The sequence below is a fragment of the Tenrec ecaudatus genome, chromosome 5 (assembly GCF_050624435.1).
Source record: "Tenrec ecaudatus isolate mTenEca1 chromosome 5, mTenEca1.hap1, whole genome shotgun sequence".
In the NCBI taxonomy this organism is placed as follows: Eukaryota; Metazoa; Chordata; class Mammalia; order Afrosoricida; family Tenrecidae; genus Tenrec; species Tenrec ecaudatus.
Window position 1 is genome coordinate 85,954,882 of NC_134534.1, and position 12,000 is coordinate 85,966,881.

The 12,000-nt window shown below is 42.8% G+C and overlaps 1 protein-coding gene across 4 annotated transcripts in view; it reads left to right on the forward strand.

Moving 5' to 3' along the window:
• Nucleotides 1-12,000, forward strand: part of FAM110B (family with sequence similarity 110 member B) — a 209,475-nt gene that overhangs the window by 130,940 nt on the left and 66,535 nt on the right. For 3 of the 4 annotated variants that reach the window (XM_075549694.1, XM_075549693.1, XM_075549695.1), the window contains exon 3: nt 11,114-11,200. The gene's annotated coding sequence lies outside the window, so the exon portion shown is untranslated. Of the gene's footprint in view, nt 1-2,475; nt 2,633-11,113; nt 11,201-12,000 lie in introns of those variants that run through there. The other variant, XM_075549696.1, reaches the window with a different exon arrangement.

Consider the following 12,000-nt stretch of genomic DNA (forward strand, 5'->3'; position numbering starts at 1 on the left):
TAAATGCCTAGAAGTTTGACTAGTCTGCACACTGGCAGCCTGCAGTGGGCTGTGCCTTAGGCCAAAACTGCTGAAGCCAATTCATCTTGGATTTCACCTCGCGATAATGATGATTAAGCTTTGATAATTCACACAGATGAGTGCTTCCCAGAAGCTGATGTAGTAATAATTTTCCTTAGCATGCTTATCTCTATCGTATTTTTTCTAGAATTCGCTTATGTGTCTATATTCATACAAATATTTTCACTTTTGAATTTATTAACCAAGAATTTTTATGCTTTTCCTTGAAGTTTATGAGTACTACCATTACCTTTTCCAGTTATTTCCCAGATTGTGGTCCAAAGAGATTGAAGAACGAAATGCCACTTGATCAATATTTATTTTCCATGACTACTAATTTAGCCGCAAGACTGGTTCCTGAGAACAAATCAGAATGCCTACTGAGTTTGTAGCCTTTTTACTGGTCTTCAACAGAAAAACAAAACAAAGTTGCAGAAATGAAAACTTTTCATTTTGTCATTGATTTGGAACTTGATTGGTGGGACAAATTTCTGGGAGTTACTCCCCCACCCCCAAAATCTACTTGGTGAACAAATTTGATTAGTCTCACCCCAGAACTGAAATTCTATGTCAAAAAGAAAATCATGATTTTAAGGGAAAACAAATAGATAGGCTGTAGGGCTGAAGGTTGCATTTAACTCGCTGATTTCGACCCCCAGTCTTTGTTTGTCATTTAAAATTACATCAAACTTCTCCTCATAAGCTTTCCCCAGTTCACATTCTATAGAAAATACTTTAGAAAGGTATTGATTTCTGAGAAGAATGATGGGAAAAGCTTGAGAGTGATGGTGATGACTGAGCAACATGATGAACATTAGAATTGTTATTGAACTGTACAAGTGAAGATTACGGAAATGGAAAGTTTTGTTTATTTACCGTAATAAATATAATTTAGTCTGTCTTGAAGGTTATTAATGAAATAAAATGATGAACTAAAGGCTCCTGAAATTTCTTCCAAAAATCAGTTCTTATAGAATCCAATGAAATTTGAGATGGTACATATCCAGAGAAAAGTAAATGAAATGATTTTCCTTAAGACCGTGAGTACCAGTAATGATGTATCGTGGTAGATCAGGTTCGTCACTAGCTTGTCACCAGTAATTATCTCGAAGTGGTGTTCCTGACAAAACCGGACAGTCAAGACGTGTTGAGGTATTTCTTGTAAGTGTTGTTATGCCACTTGAAGATAACTCTGATATTGAAAGTAGTTTATTGTTGATAATAGCTTCAACATCATCAGAACTCATTTCTCTATCAGGTACTGTGCTATGTTGCTCACTGACAGTACTCCAATATAACATGACACCGAGATGTTCAGCCCCTTTCCCAAGATCACATCGCTAACAGACACAGGTCCATGATTCAAGCCCATGTGTTCTGGCTGGAACATCCAGTGTTTTCACCTGGCTTCACAGCCTTCCATCAGACCTGTGTTGTTAGGTGTCCTTGAGTTGATTTCAACCCATAGTGACTTCACACACAACACAATGAAACACTACCCAGTCCTGCCCCATCCTTACAGTTATTCTTGTGCCTCCGCACATTGTTGCATCTCCTTGGGGGCCTTCCTCTTCTCGAGTGCCCCTCTACCAAATGTGGTGTCGTTCTCCAGGACCAGAGTCTCCTCAAACACGTCCACAGTATGTAATAAGACAAAGTCTCTCCAACCTTGCCTCTAAGGCGTGTTCTGATAGTTCAGTCGTTCTTCCACGACCGACCCATCAGATTTGCCTTCTGGAAAAATATTTGCCCGCATATACTACAAAGGGCAAATGGCTTTACTTTCTGCCTTTACAGCGATTTCTGGGGTCCCTTGTTGCTATTGGTAACTGTTAAGATTTTGACACCTTGATTAGTACTTTTCCACGGTGGTTGAAAATTTGTATGGTATTTCCAAGTATGGTGTAGAGAGATTAATTAGCACTTTATGACAAGATAATGGCAAATTGCTAATCAAGGCAAAGAAAATGAGGGTCAGATTTCAGAGCATCCCTATCAGTATTTTCGTTATCTGGATGTTACATTATTCCTCAGGGCTAGCTCTGTTCGTCAGAAATAAGCTCCTAGTCATGTGCCTTGATTCAACTGCTCTGTGGTTTTCGACTGGGGGGAAACAAAGATAGACTTTAGAAATTACTTATTGTTTATAAGGCGACACACAACTCTTCAAAATGACCAGAAGTCCGGATGGCTTTGTCAGTGGGGTTTGCGAGAATGTATTAGCATGCTGTTTGCTCCGGCACCTCTGAGCTAGCAAACGGGCTGCTATAATTAGATTAGCAGCCTGCTACTCCAGTGCCGGCGCAGGGAGCATGTGCTGGATTCCGCCTGTGCCTGCGCCCCATTGGCTGCAGATGCTGTTGCTCCCCCGTTTGATAGGTTTCCACAGGCATCTTTATGCTGCATGAGAGACACAGATACAGATGCCCTGTACTGGGTTCTCGCCGGGCCGAGAGTGCTCGTTGGCGGCGCTATGAAAGGAGCAGGCATCGGGAGAAGCCGCGTGTCTTTGTTGGAGAGCGTTGGTCGTTAAAGCTGCCAGAGGAGGCCGCTGGAGGAGTTGCCGTTCCTGGTAATGACTTTCTTTTTCTGTCACGAACAACACGGCCATGTATGAAAGGAGGAGTGCTCCTGCTGCCATCTGTGTAATCCGCTCTGCTTTTGTGAATGTCATAGGCACTCTGCATGCTGTGCTGGGCTATTTTGCCCAGGGAGGAAACAGCTGCCCTGCTCGTGATGCAGCCTTGTTTTCACCTGGCTTCCAGAGTGCATGTGCTCTCCAGCCATTCTCATTGGCTCGCTTCTGTTTTGGAAAGCCCCTGGGTTGCATCCATTTGGGTATCTTTGCAGGTGCGTGTCAGTACATCGTGCGCTTCGTTTGCCTCTAGCCCGGGCTCTTGTGAATAATGAGCAATGTGGGGGCATTGAGGGAAGCCCCCTTTAATTGGGACAAGGCTGCGATGCCCTGTTGTTGTTTGCAGGGTCAGAGCCGGAGAAGTAATGTGCTATTGTTGCTTCCGAGATGTGCCCTGCCTTCATTTTGGATGGTTTTCTTTGTTTCACCTTGTGCTGATTTCATTACAGCTTTTTATTAGAGAGAAACTAAGCGTAGTTCATACTGCCTGAAATATTTGTAGGTGTGTGTACAAGGTGTGCCTATAAGAACAGTTATGACTCAGGCTTTGTTTATCAAAGATCTTGCATTTGGAGTTGAAAGGAAATCACGTGAAGGTGGGGTCCTTAGCACTTATTGACTGGTGTTTGAACACATTTTCCTTATTTCTACCAATGGTTGCCTGGGTTCTTTTCCAGTCAAACAGCAAACCACCTTACATTCTGTGATAAACATGGTACATTCAGAAGGAAAGGTATTAAAATGGACAAGGCTTTTAGCTCCCCCAAAGCCCAAACAAATGCGAGTTTGCACTTTTCAAATGACCCTTCTCCATAGCATCCGTGTCAGAATTGCTCTCTGCTAGCAGTTCGTCCTCAGAGTTAAAGACCGATGTCCTCGGAAGCAGATGGTGGAGTCCACAGAAACTTGTGTGTTGAGTCACTGGCCCTACAGCTGGCTGGCTGCCACCATGCGTCTGCACTCAGTGCAGAGCTGTGCTGGACGCTGGGACGTGGGAGGCATGAACTTCCTGCTCTGGAAGAGCCAGGCGTCTTAAGATGGATATTTTGTTGAACTAACTGCAAATTTAGAACTACATATTGGCTAGTGAGGCCCAGTATGTTCTTTGGAGGGATAAAACTTAGATACTCACTCTCCCTCCCTTCTCTCCCCCAAATCCCCTTCCTACTTCTCCCTGAAGTATAATAACTAATCCAGTTTTATGTTTCCCCGAAGAAACACTTTCAAGGGGAATGAAGCAAACTATGATTAAGTGTCATTTATTATGGTCCATTGTCTCTCCAGCCGTAAACAGTTGACGGGGTTTTTAGTTTTAAGATTTCTTCGGGGATGCAATGAACGTGAGAAGTGTCTCTGCCTGTCACACCCATTAGTCATACTCTGACGCTGCTCATAAAAGCACACTTCATCTGGGTCGCACAAGAGAGTGCGCTGTCGTTTCAGTTCGAGTGACTTTGCTTGTGCTCAGACAGCCAAGAACCTGGTTCTCATGTGTGTCCTTGCTTGTGCTTGCTGTGTTTGCTTCCTGCAGTCTTGGAGATCCTTTCCCACATCACCCGCTAGGAATGGAGCATTTGAGGAAGGACAAATTGATGCGATGTCTTAATTTTCTCTTTTTCAATCTTCTGAACCAAAACCTCAACCCAAACCACAATGCCATTCTGACTCATGGAGATCCCGTATAGTATTTCTGAAGTTGTGAATCTTTATGGGAGCAGATAGCCTCATCTTTCTCCCTCGGAGCACCTGGTGGGTTCGAACCACTGACCTGGCAGCTACCAGTCCAGTGCTTAGTCTCCTGATGGCTCTATAAATTGCCTTGGAATTTGAGAATGCTTGCCTTATTGTCAAAGCATTGGATAAAGATAGAAAAAAAAAACTCCTTTTGTGAACATGGCCTTGCTGAGCCCTGTGTAATGTAAATATCTAGGGAGTCATTCTAAGTGCTGATTCTCAAGATTCTCTTGATGTTGTGCATATGAAGAAGCTCTTGCACGTTCCTATAACAGTACTCAATAAAATATTATTTTTGTTTTTCAAAGTCATAACTATATACTTTTATCTTTAGATGCAGCATATCCTAACTTTTTCCCTTTGCATTTTGGGAATCATTATATATTTCTGAGATAAGACAGAAAAATACATTTCATGAACACTTAAAACTTTTGCTCTCGATGTACACTGGTACAGATGGGAACTGGAAACACAGGGAATCCAGGAGAGATGATCCCTTCAGGACCAGTGGTGAGAGTGGTGATACTGGGAGGGTAGAAAGAAGGTGGGGTAGAAAGGGGGAACTGATTACAAAGATCTACATATAACCCCCTCTCTGGAGAACGGACAACAGAAAAGTGAGTGAAGGGAGACATCGGACAGTGTAAGACATAACAAAATAATAATAATTTACAAATTATCAAGGGTTCGTGAGGGAGAGGGCATAGGGAGGGAGAAGAAAAGAATGAGCTGATACCGAGGGCTCAAGTAGAAAGAAATGGTTTGAGAATGATGACGGCAACAAATGTGCAAATGTGCTCGACACAATTGATATATGTATGGATTGTGATGAATTGTAGAAGCCCTTAATAAAATGATTTTTAAAAAACTACAGCCAATGAGCTGATACCAGGGACTCAAGTAGAAAGAAAATGTTTTGAAATGATGGCAACAAATGTGCCTGACACAGTGGATGGATGGATGGATTGTGATAAGAGCTGTGAGAACCCCCAGTAAAATGATTTAAAAAACAAAACAAAAACCTTTTGCTCTCTCTGCATGCTTATAATTTCACAGCTCTTTATTGACAAGAAAATGACATTTCTGATCAAAGTTAGGTGTATTTTCATGACCCAGAATAAAATGTATTTTTGTCATTGAGTCAGCTGCCCAATCATGCATAACGAAATGAACTGATATCTGGTCCCCGTGACACACCTGTGATTTGTTTCAGATCTGAGGATTGCAATTACTGGTTTTCAGGGAGCGAGTTTAGCTTCCAGGGAATGTTGTGGTTGTTGTTGGGTGCCTTTTAGTCAGTTCCTACTCATGGCGACCCTGTGTGTGTACAATGGAATACAGCATCACCGGTAGTGCACAGTCTTCCCAATAGTAGGTTCCAGGCCACTGTTACATCATCTCGTTTGGGATCTTCATCTTTTTCCTGGATTCTCTGCCTTGCCAAGCATGATGCCCTTTTCCAGGAGCTGGTCCCTCCTGGTAACACGTCCAAAGTATGCGAGGCAAAGCTTCTCCATCCTTGCTTCCTGAGAACATTGAAGTTGTACTTCTTCCGAGACAGATCCGTCTGTTCTTCTGGTAGTCTCTGACTGACTCCAGTGGTCTTCACCCAGATCATAATCCGAAGACATCAATCTTTTCCAGCCGTCTGCATTCATTGTCTAGCTTTTGCATAGCACTGGAAATACCTGGCTCAGGCACACATTAGTTCCCGTGACAACTTTGCTCCTTCACACTTTACTGAAGTGGTTTTGGTTTTTGTTTTGTATGCCCAGGTGGCATAGTATTTATGTGTCAGGCTGTTAACTGCAAGGTCAGCAGCTCCTCTGGAGAAAGATGGCCTTCTCTGCCCCCATAAAGAGCGACAGTCTCAAAAGTTCACAGGGACAATGTTACTCTGTTATAGGGTTGCTATGAGTTGGTATCAGATCAATGGCAGTGAGTTTTATTTTTTTAGTTTATATGTTATTTGGTTTCTTTACTGCTGCTTCCAGGCTAACTATAGGTCCAAGTGAAATTAAATCCCTGACAGATTCTGTCGTTTTAACCATGTATTGTGATGTTGTTTATTGGTGTAGGTGTAAGCAATTTTGGTTTCTTTGTGCTGAGGTAGGATTCATACTGAAGGTTGTGGTCTTTGGTCTCCATCAGTAAGTGCTTCTGCTCACCAATTTCAGGAGGCAGAGATGTGTTATCTGCACATCACGTACTGTTGGCCAGTCTTCCTCCAATCTCACTGCCGTGTTCTTCTTCATATAGTCCAGTTATTTGAAATATTTTCTCCGCACAAGATTGAATAAATGTGATGAAAGGCAACCTCACTGACACACACCTTTCCCGATATTAAGGCCAGTGAAGATTACCTTTTGGTCTATGTTCCATATGTGTGCAGTTAAGTGTTCTAGAATTCCCATTCATTGCAACATTATTCTTAATTTGTTATGATTCCCCACAGTCAAATATCTGCATAGTCTATAAAACAGAAGTAATCATCATTTTGCTATCACCCAGGATCCCAGTGACAGTAATAAGCAGTGATATCCCTCATCGCATGCCTTCTTCTGACTTGGGATTAAATTTCTGGAAGCTCCATCGATGTACCGCTTTAATGTTTGTTGAATTATCTTCAGAAAAAAAAAATCTACTTGCATGTGATGCTAATGATATTGTTAGAAATTCTCCCATTCTTTTGGGTCACCTCTTTGGAATGGGAACAGATTTGGATCTCTGCCCATGGGTTGGCTGGATAGTTGTCTTCCAGCCTTCTTGGCATAGACGAGTAAGTGCTGTATCGGTTTGTTGAAACATTTCCATCAGTATTCTCTCAGTTCTTGGAGCTGTGTGTTTTGCCAGTGCCTTTGAAGCAGCTTGGATTTCTTCTTTCAATGCCCTCAGGTTTAGCTCTTAAAAGAGTTGAACAAAATCCAATGGTTTTTGGTACCTAAAACCAAACACCCTGCCTCTGAGTTGTTTCCAACTCACAGTGACACTATAGGACAGGATAGAACTGCCCCTGGTGGATTTCCAAGACTGTAATATTTACAGGTATAGAAAGGCTCATCTTTCTCCCTCTTTTTAATATAATCACTCTTACATTCTTTTGTCTTCTTTTGATGTTTCCTGCATAGTTTTACTTTGCCAATAGATTTTTTCAGTGGTGCAACGCAAGGCTTGATTTTTTTTCTTCAGTTCTTTCAACTTGACAAATGCTGAACATATTCTTCCCTTTGGATTTTCTAAATCAAACTCTTCACACGTGTCATAATCACACTTTGTCTTCTTGAGTTGCCCTTTGAAATTTCCTGTTCGGCTCTTTTTACTTCATCATTTCTTCATTTTAGCTTCTTTACACTCAAGAACAAGTTTCATTTTAGCTTCTTTACACTCAAGAACAAGTTTCGGAGTATCTTCCCGCCTCCACTTTTGTCTCTTCTTTCTGTCCTATGTTTTTAGTGACATTTTCCTTTCCTCGTGCATGATATTCTCGATTACATCCCACAGCTCATCGGATGTTTGGTCAGTAGTGTTGAATGCACCGAGCCTGCCTTTGAAATGGCCTCTCCAATCAAGTAGGGTCTGTTCTAGGTTGTATTTTGGTTTCTCTTGAACATTATTTTCATTTTCTTCAGCTTACAGCCGATGAACTGGTCTATGAGCAACTGATGGTCTGTTTCATTCAGCTCTTGAGTCAGGAAAACACGAGTAGTTGCAAAGACATTAGGCTCCCCATTTATTTATTTATTTCCTTCTCTTGCTATTTTATTCTATAATTATAAGCACCTGTTTTGTGCTCAAAGCAGTCTTGCTGGTTAATGTACATTGCTCTCAACTGAAAGGTTCGAAGTTCAAGTCCACCCAGAGATACCTCAGAAAAAGTCTCATGACTGACTTCTGAACATTCAGCCGTTGAAAATCTCAGGAAGCACTGTTCTACTCTGTTTATATGGAGTAGAAATCAATTCAACTGCAGCTGGATTTTTTTAACTACATACTGGACTCTATTATGTTAAGCCTCACGGAGAGAAAGGTGAAAGGTGTAAACCCTCCGTTCAAGAGAAATTTACTTGTCTCTCCACTTGAGGATGAGAGGCAAACCATAACAGACAAGAAGCCAAAGGGGGGCTTTCTTAGTTCCATTTTCACCTTTTATACCGGAAACTTGTGTTCAATTCTAGCCAATACACCTCACACAAAGCCAGCTCCTGCCTTCTCGTGTAGACCTGCATGTTGCTATGATGGTGAACACGTTTCAGTGAACCTTCCAGACTGAGACACACTAGGAAGAAAGCGCTGTTGATCTACTTCCAAAAATCAGCCCGTGTAATCCCGTCATTACAGTCGTCTGACCCACAGCCCATCCTGTAGAGGACAGAGGACGGCCAGCATTTTCATCCAGTGTGTGTGGACTCGCTATGAGTTGGGGCCCAGCTCGCAGTACTGACAACCACACGGAGTTGAACCACTAGCTCGCTTGGTACTGCGAAAGAGGGTGATCAGATCTTTACAAAGTCCAGAGGAGGGGTGCCAAGGAAGAGAGATGGTGTGTGATCCAGAACTTGCTATTTTTCACTGATGTGGGCACTACGTTAGCTGGCTAGCATATAGTAAGTGTTAGTAATGTGCATTGAAAGTGTAGTATTTCTTTTCTTATCCAAACTAAATTGTCCCATTAAACACTAGATTATTGCATACAAGTGTTTATATTTGTAATAAATTCACATAACATGGGTTTTGAAAATAAGAAACAGATCCAGTAGCTTAAAATTATATCCTAGATGAACTTTAAACTCCTTTATTAATATAATTGGATATGTGCAATGCTAGGATTGATTCTTTATTTCTTAGATGTTGTCTATTGAAAGTTGTTTGTTTTACGTTGTTGTTATTCAATGCCCTTGAATCAATTCCGACCCACAGCAGCCCTGTGCACAAGATGAGCTTGGAAAATAAGGCCTTAAAGTCTAACATTTTCATCAAACCTTTCTTTGACTAAGGAATTTTGCTTTTCTTATATATTTAACTAAATATGATGGACTCTAGGTATTGCCAAATTTGTGGGAAAGGTTCACTTTCAGTTCACATATTGGCATTAGATATTGTTGTACAGTGAAGCCTGATTTTGCGTTTCTGCCTCATGGACATGTGGCCAGAGAAGATTCCTAACTATAGGATTTTCGGCTCATCAGGTTTCCATATGTGCTCTGTTGTTTGCATTTGATTGAAAGCATTCTCCCTGGGAGTTTATTGCTACTTCCTGCCTCCCTTTGACCTTGCTGAACTTGGGACAACTTCCTTCTTTTGAGGAGGCCTGGTGGGTATGTTGGGCTGTGATCCACAACGTCAGGGGTTAGAAACCATCAGCAGCTCCTCAGGGGGAATGTGGGCCTTTCTCCCGTAAACAATTAGTCTCAGAAACTCACCCGGGCAGTACGGGAGTGAATTTGTTTTGGGGTTTTTTGTGGGGGGTAAGTATTCTTTCCTTTTAGCTCCTGTTGCTGATTGCTTCTGCGGTTCCCTTCTTTTCTATTCCCCTGTTTAAAAGCCGTTATTCTCCAGGGTTCAGTCTTCCTCATTTATCTGCCCACACCACTTGCTTGCTCGCAGTTGCCTCACCCATTGGCACAGTCAGCCTTCACCTCAGTGTTTTCGGAGTTCGGCTTGTGCCCTAGCTACGCTGGCCTGAGTTCTTTGCACAGGTTAGCAGGCTTCTTTCTGCCTCAGGCCATTTAGAAGGGCTGAGTTTTCTACCTTGCATACTTGACCACTTGAGTGGGTAAAACTACTGTTCCTTCACTGCCTTCAGGAATTTGCTGAATGTTACCATCCCCTTGGGACTTGCTGAGATGGTATTCATTGTATTTGTTATTTTTATATTTCTCCTTTGGAATATCAGTTTCAGGAGGTCCCAAGTTTGTGTGTTAACCCCCAGGGCTTTCAAAAAGTATGTGGCTCGTAGAGAGTGGTTCGTCAGTACTTGTTGCAGGGATGAATGACTGTGGCAGGGGAGAGCTATGATGCAGGAGAAGAGGACTGTGGTGCGCAAGAGCTCTGCTCCCAACCACGTTTGTGTTTGTGCCAAGCCACTCTCGAAGGCGGCCTCTGTTTCCTGATCTGTCAAATGGCGGGTGAATACCATTCCGTTCTAAAGCACAGCCAAGCCCACTGTGCTGAGTGGATTCTACTCAGCAATCTTATAGAACAGAATAGAATTGCTGCGTACTTTCCAAGACTGTCAGTCTTTCCAGGAGCATGCGGCCTCGTCTTCCTGTGTAGCAGCTGGTGGATTTGAACCACTGGCTTCGCACATCACAACTCGATGTTAATGTGCTTTCTATGGAGTTGCTCTCTTTGGCTAAATATGTCCCATAAATGTCAACAGGAGTTGAAATGAGCAAAGGACTTTCTTCTAAATGATGTATGAAGACACACATTTATTTGGGTTTGCTTACGTGTTTGCTGTTTTGTTTTTTTTTTAAGTTGTCCTTGGCCAGTTTTTAAAAGTACAACGAGGCTTCCAATAGTATGTGGAGAATGGAGTTGAAAGAGAATAGAATTTTCCCACAAACTCTTTGGAAGCCCTCTTGTATGGCTCTTGTCTGATGCTAACTAGATTTAATAGCCTGCCTACTTTTTTCAAATAAAAAGGGAGTAACTTGTTTGTTTGTCATTTCTCTCTGTGTTTAGGTATTTCCTGCCACACCGAGTACTGTACGAAAGGACGGCTTCCCTGTCACATCTGCCTGCCATCTGTGCAACTCCTTTTCCTTCCAAGTAAGTATGGCGCTTTGTTTCCTCTGACCCCATTGATTCTCTCAGAAGACCTGTCATCATGATGGCAGTAAGACCAAGAGGCCAAGGTTTCGGTAGTTTGTCATCAGGTGCGGTCACTGACTTCACCCAAGGTGTGCCTTCCACCTACCTGCCGACAGAGACAGTGTATGAAACGCTGGCTTATGTGTACTTGCGATCCCACGGCCTATAGAAGGTGACTATTGTGTACTTGGATTGCCTAGGTAATGTAAATGGTGAACATGCTTAGCCTTTAACTGAAAGGTCGGTGGTCCCGAGCTCCGCTGAAAGACAAGCTTGGTGATTTACTGCTAACGAATCAGCCGCAGGAAATCCTATCGGGCAGTTTTACTCTGACACGCAGGGGGGTTGCTGTCATCTTGGTGGCAACTGGCTCACAGACTTTAACACAACAAAAGTCCATCCACTTAAACAAGACAGACCCCAGCGAAGGCTAAAGATTGAAATGATGTTTTCCTATGGGCATGGTCAGTGGCAAGGGCATCAGGAGAGGCTGTGGTCTCATTGCCCTGCAGAGGGTAGCGCCTGCATTGCACACACACACCCAGAGGCCGTGATACGGAAGAAGCATGAGCATTACAGGAAGGCCGACTTCGGGGTGCTTTGCTGCAGAGGCCTACTTTGGTGACCTCCTGCACATCCTCTCTGGCCCCCACTTCCTGATGGAGATCAGTAGCTGATGGAGAGCCCCTTTCCAGGGGGAAGAGGTGTCTTTCTAAAGGGGCCCTAGTGACACTGTAGGTTAAGTGTTGGACTGTTAA